The sequence below is a fragment of the Juglans regia genome, chromosome 8, assembly GCF_001411555.2.
Source record: "Juglans regia cultivar Chandler chromosome 8, Walnut 2.0, whole genome shotgun sequence".
In the NCBI taxonomy this organism is placed as follows: Eukaryota; Viridiplantae; Streptophyta; class Magnoliopsida; order Fagales; family Juglandaceae; genus Juglans; species Juglans regia.
Window position 1 is genome coordinate 25,002,756 of NC_049908.1, and position 6,248 is coordinate 25,009,003.

Below are 6,248 nucleotides of genomic sequence, written 5' to 3' on the forward strand. Positions count from 1 at the left end.
GCTTCCAACCTGTCAACCCAAGCAACCAGCCGTCGTCGCACCACCCTCAGTCCGCCGCGCACCACGTCTATCCCTCGGTAAGCTACCAACCTCCCTCACTGCATCTCCCCTTTTCAGCTTTGCTCTCTCCGCCTCTCACTCGCTCACCTCGCCCTCTCTTCTTCTCTCATGCTCAGCCCAGTTCTGCGGCAACTCTGCCATACTCTGGCTCTTCAGCCGCACCCCACGGTCCCGCCAACTAGCCCTGTCGCGCTGTACTCCTCCACGCTTGCCTCAGTCTCCTTGGAGTAAGTCCCTGCCACCGCTTGTCCATGTGTTTTACTCCTTTAATTTTGTTCTTATGAGTTATATATATATAAATATATATATATATATAAAAGTTATTAACCTAATAGTTGAATGTTATTACCAGTTTACCCTTAGTGTATGTTCCAGATTTAAATTTTTGAATGAGGGGTGTAACGCCCCGTACCCGAAAGTCCGGAGAGTTAACTCATGTCACTTAAAAATCATTTTTCTTCCACATAGTACATACTCTAATTTTTCTCTATCGCACAAAATACTCATATATTTACATCACTTACTCCAGAATAACGATTCTAAGACAAGACAAAGTCTTAATATAAACATTAATCTCCCGAAAAATCACAACATCAGAACACAACAAGATTACTGAATGAAAACCATCAATACCCATATAAACCTTCTATGCTTAAACCATCATTCTTAACTCTTCTCACCCATGCTCCATATCCTTGATCCTCAACTGAAACATTCAAATCATCTGAAAATATTGTGGAGATAAGGGGTGAGTTATCAACAACTCAGTAAGCAGAGAACATATACTAGCATGTAAACATGAGCCTTTTCAGAAAGTTCAATATGCAGAAACAAAACATTTTATTTTTATATGCAGATCTCAGAAAACGTGTTATCAGAAAATCAGAGCGACTTTTCAACATTTCATACTCAAGTCAACAATTCATATTTGAGGATCCATTTCATATTCAAAAACACTTTGGCATAACATAACTGAACATATTCATCTTATCATATCATATCATATACCATGTTTAACCCCCGTGGTAGGGTTGTGCTATCCCCGGTGGCCAAACCAGGCAGTATCATGTGGTGAACTTCCCCTTTTTCAATCTCGGAGCCCCGAGTGTGCACACAGGAAAGAACACGTAAAAAGACCACTTTGTTTCCAAAGTGGGTGCACTCATATCATATCATGGTGGTACCAACCATATCACGTGAACAGTATCATCATATCAGAACCATATTCAGAACAGATAAGTATGCCAAAGTTTTATCATATCCATATCATATCAAAACACGTGCGAAACATATTCATATCATTTCTATTTGATCAAAAACAGATCCATATCATTTCATATCACATGCATAAAAATTTCAATGATATCATATTCGCTCTTTTGCATATTTCAGAAACATGTCAAATATTGCTCATGTCTACACATTTCATGTCAAAAACATTTCTTTTCTCTTTCATATGTATCTCATGAGGGAATGCAAAACATATACTGAGGTTGTTTTTCACTTTTTCTTTTTAAAACAACATGCACATTTTTACAAACCAACCTCAGTTCATTTCTTTTTATGCAAATCTAGCATAGGAACCCCGCTTACCTGGACGACTTAACTTTTCCAAAAATTTCCTCAAAAATGTCGAGTCGACTATAAATCGTCACCTATAAAAATAATCACGTAATTTCTGTAAGTTTCCAATAGATCACATATGTCGATATTTAAGCCTAAGCTTCTTAAATAACCTATTTTAAATTTCTCAAAACTTAAAACCTTCATAATCCCAAAATATATCATTACTTCATAAAATCAATAATATCCACCACAACCCACGTCATACCCAAAACACCAATATTTAAACCCGAACAGCCAACAAATCTCATAGTCTAAACCAATCATACTAACAACTCCATCACCCAATCCAATCAAACCAACCCAAACAACTCCAATCATCAATCCATCCGACCCCCGAACTCCTCGGACTCAGTCCGGCATGTCAAACAAATACAGTGTAATATGTTAGTGCAAAAATACATTTAAATTACGAAAGTTCTTTGGAGAAATACTTACATTGCTATATAATAATTTCCGAAGGATCAAGAAACTGCAAGAAGTGGCGGCTCAGCAACGTAACAGTGTAAAATACACTCTGGCCGTGAGTCTCAAAAACCCACTTTTCAACGGAGACAAACCAAGACCCAAAATTGATAGGGTAGGGCCTAGAGAGGTCGGTGAAGCCAATGGTGGTGGTGGTTTGCCGTGGGTGGCGGCGCAAGGGGTGTTTTAGGCCAAAAATGCACAAATCGGAAATGGACTTGGTGGGGCTTCACCGGTGACGGATCGGAGCCGGGGTTGGATCCATTGGGTAGCTGGGAGGTTGGGGATGAAGTGGTGAAGAGATGGTGGCCGGTGGTGGCGCGACGGCGGCGCGCGAGCACAAAGAACGCCGCGGCTTTGTGGGGTGCGTGCGGGCTACCGGCGGCGAGGTAGGGGCTGGGATTTGGGGGGTGAGGTCGCCGGCCGGTGGGGGAGCTAGTCGGCTGGGCGGTGTCGCGCACGGCGGCGCGACGGCAGCGGGCTGGGTGAGGAACGGCTGCACGGCGAGAGAGAGAGAGAGAGAGAGAGAGAAGAACTCGCGCGCGGGGAGGAAGACCAGGAGGAGAAAAAGAAAAGAAAAGAAAAAGAAAAGAAGAAAAGAAAAATAGAGGGAAAAGAAATGAGGTCCAAACCTCACATCTTGGGTCATAAAAATGATTCAACGGAAACGATTTTAAAACTGCAAGTGAAATAAAATAATTCAAACACAGTGATTAAATTGAAAATAAATAATTAAACCCAACAATAAGTTAATTTAATTCGAGAAGAAATTTAAACACATAACAATAATTAATTTAAAGAAAGCACTTCAAAAAAATAATTTTCGTAAACTAAAAATCATAAAAATAGTCTAATTAAAAATCCAATAATTTTAAAACAAGAGAATAAATTCTGAATCAATAAAAATAATTCATTTATTAAAATACACTAAAATACGGGGTGTTACATCCTCCCCCCCTTAAAAAAAAATTTCGTCCTCGAAATTTGTAAGGTCAAACATTAACGTAAAGGCAAGATACAAGATATAACTCAAAACACGCTTGAAAAGACCATACCATCAACAACTCCCAACAAGCATGAGTAATGCACTCCCAAGTCTACTCCTATAGGCGATTCCATTATGCTCGCATTAGTCTCCCAATGACACATCACGTCTATTACTCCTAGGGTGACCACGAAATCCAAAATCTCCATTTCCGTCAACAACATTAATACAACACTCAGCAAAAACCCAATGATTATTATTATTTTCGTAACACGAACTGTGCTAACCTCAATCGACTCCTATGTTAAAACTCACCAACCTTCATTGTATTCTACAAGTTGGTAACCTATTAGCCACTTCCAAAGTTAACCATCAATAAACATTTTCATCATCCAGACCTATTCCCTCAAATTCAACAAGAATTATATCTTAAATCCGCATCACCAAAAGTTTAATCTCTAATTACAAGTATCATCTCAAATTTTCAAATCACTAATAATCCCTTAAGATCAACACAAGGTTTGAATCCTTAATTATATCACAACATAACACCATTGAGTACGAGGTAGCTCAACACCTACTAACCAGAAAACTCTCACCACATTTGGTAGAAAATTCTTGATCTCCAAAACCATGAACTATTTCACACTTTCCTCAAACTCACCAAGAATTCATTCCTGAATCTGTACCAGCTATTATCCTCAAATCCGATATGGATCAAATCCCAAAACCTGCCACTAGAACCTCGAACTAATAACAATTATTTTCCCCAATTCAAACCAAATTTTCAATCCCCATGGAAATACATGAACTAAATCAATACCTTCAATACCCACAGAAATATTCTCCTTGAAAATTCTTATATCAATAACTCAACTCTGATCAACCCTATTTAATGATCACAGACTAATCAATATCCAAAAATCAAGCTAGGACACTAAGCCTGCAGAATTAAAAACTTAAATCTTATTACAAATTAGTCCTTCAAATCTGTAATTCTAAAACCTTAAACTATATTAGAATCATTTTCCGAAATCTGTAAGATCGATGAACTTATATCCAATAATAAGACAATCGACTCCCGAAGCTTTCAAGATCTAAAATATTAAAAGACAACAAATCATTTTTTTAAAGTTTGCAAACTTTAATCCTTTAGTGAAATTCTCGTAAATATATCCTTAAAGTTTGTTGAACTTACAACCTCCTATTCTAAAGCCTTGTGTCATATCTCCACAAAATCTAAAACCATAATTATATTACGCCCCAAAGAGATCACCCAGACATGCCGTTCCTTTCATGCCTCAAGATTTCAAAAGCAAACCAAGTCGATAAAAGTTCAAGCCTACTACACTAAATATTGATACCTAACAATGACATTCTCAATCATACCATCTTCCTGTCATAACTTAACCTTTAACCCTTTTTTGAACAAAATAAAATAAAACAAAATAATATAAAATAAATAACATAATTTCAATTCAAATAAAATCAAATCAAATAAAATGAAATAAATTCAATTTAAATAAAAGTAATAATTTCAAATTAAACCCTCAAACTTTTCTGGTACTGTACCTACTAGACATATGGTCTTACCCAATCTTAGCCATATCTTTAACCAACTCATATAATCCTTCCTACCATAAAATATTGTAAACCCGACATCGGTCTAAATTCCCGTACATCTTTAGAATCTAAACCACAAGAATCTAAACTTTAAATCTTATAAAGATTATCTCTTATAGTCCACAAAGTAAGTTTATTGGATCTAAACTCACTAAACCTCAAAATCTCAACACTCAATCATAAAGTCTGCAAAATTTAAAATCTTAAATATCTACAAAATTACTTCTTATTCTTTACAAATCTACACCTCAAATCTAAAGTTTCTTCCTAAACCACGGATATCCAAACTTAAATGTTTTCAGTCTGCAGAACCTCAAACTTGAAATATTCCCATAATCATGTCTTAGTTCTCAAATTTCTATATATATATCAAATATGAAATTACTTCCTAAACTAAATCGATATCCAAAATCTTATATGTTATAGTCTGTAGAACCTCAAAGTTATCATACAATTGAACTTATGTGCACCTTCAAAACTATAAACATTACATCTTATAAAAGATCCTTACCTATAGTCAACAAAGTATGCCTACCTGATCTAAAACTCCAAGTGTAAAGAAAGTCATTTATTAAAATCTAAAGCCTTAGTTCTCTTCAAAATCTTCTTTTTAAAAACCCACACCATCTAAGACCTCAAACATCTTAGAATATATTCCAAAATGTTGCCGGATTCTAAAACTTTAAAAACAATTAAAATCATCTCTTATAATCTTCAAATTTTCATACCTCCAATCTGAGTTAACTTCCTAACCCATGGATATTCAAAACCTCAGATTTCGTACGCCATCCAACATGAGTATGCAAAAGCTCAAACCAAATATCTTTAAAATCATGTCCTAGTGCCTTCAAAATTTTAAAACCTTAAATATCATCAAACATCTTATTATAGTATGCCAAACCTCATATGTCATCTTTCGAAAGTACATGCCCTAGAAATGCGATTGAATCAAGCCAAAATTCACACTTCTTCAATTTACCAAACAACTTTTTATGTCTAAGTGTCCAAAGTATCAGCTTCAAATGTTCCTTATGCTCAGTCTTGCTTTTGGAATATATCAGTATATCAATAAAACCACTACAATCTTATCCAAAAATTCATGGAACACCCTGTTCATCAAATCCATGAATATTGCTGGGGCGTTAATCAGGCCAAAAGGCAAGACCAAAAACTCATAATGGCCATATCGGGTCCTAAAAGCTGTCTTAGCTATGTCTTTTGCCCTGATCTTCAATTGATGGTAACCCGATCGAAGATCAATCTTTGAAAATACTTGAGCACCCTGGAGCTGATCAAACAAATCCTCTATACGAGGTAGCGGGTACTTATTCTTTATGGTCACCCGATTAAGTTCTCTGTAATTAATACACATTCTCATCGATCCGTCATTCCTCTTCACAAACAACTCAAATAAAAAAAAAATAATAATAATAAAAAAATGATTTCTTAAAATCTATCTATACTCCAAAATTTCACACACTATAGTTTGCAG

At 36.0% G+C, this 6,248-nt stretch overlaps 1 protein-coding gene across 12 annotated transcripts in view; it reads right to left on the minus strand.

Annotated features, from left to right (window-relative positions):
• Positions 1 to 2,144, minus strand: part of LOC108993538 (protein RTE1-HOMOLOG) — a 24,216-nt gene extending 22,072 nt beyond the window's left edge. For 5 of the 12 annotated variants that reach the window (XM_035693136.1, XM_035693131.1, XM_035693140.1 and 2 more), the window contains exon 1: positions 694 to 742. The gene's annotated coding sequence lies outside the window, so the exon portion shown is untranslated. Of the gene's footprint in view, positions 1 to 693; positions 785 to 1,653; positions 1,716 to 2,121 lie in introns of those variants that run through there. The other 7 variants (XR_004802224.1, XM_035693138.1, XM_035693133.1 and 4 more) reach the window with 4 other exon arrangements.
• Between the last annotated feature and the right edge of the window lie 4,104 nt (positions 2,145 to 6,248).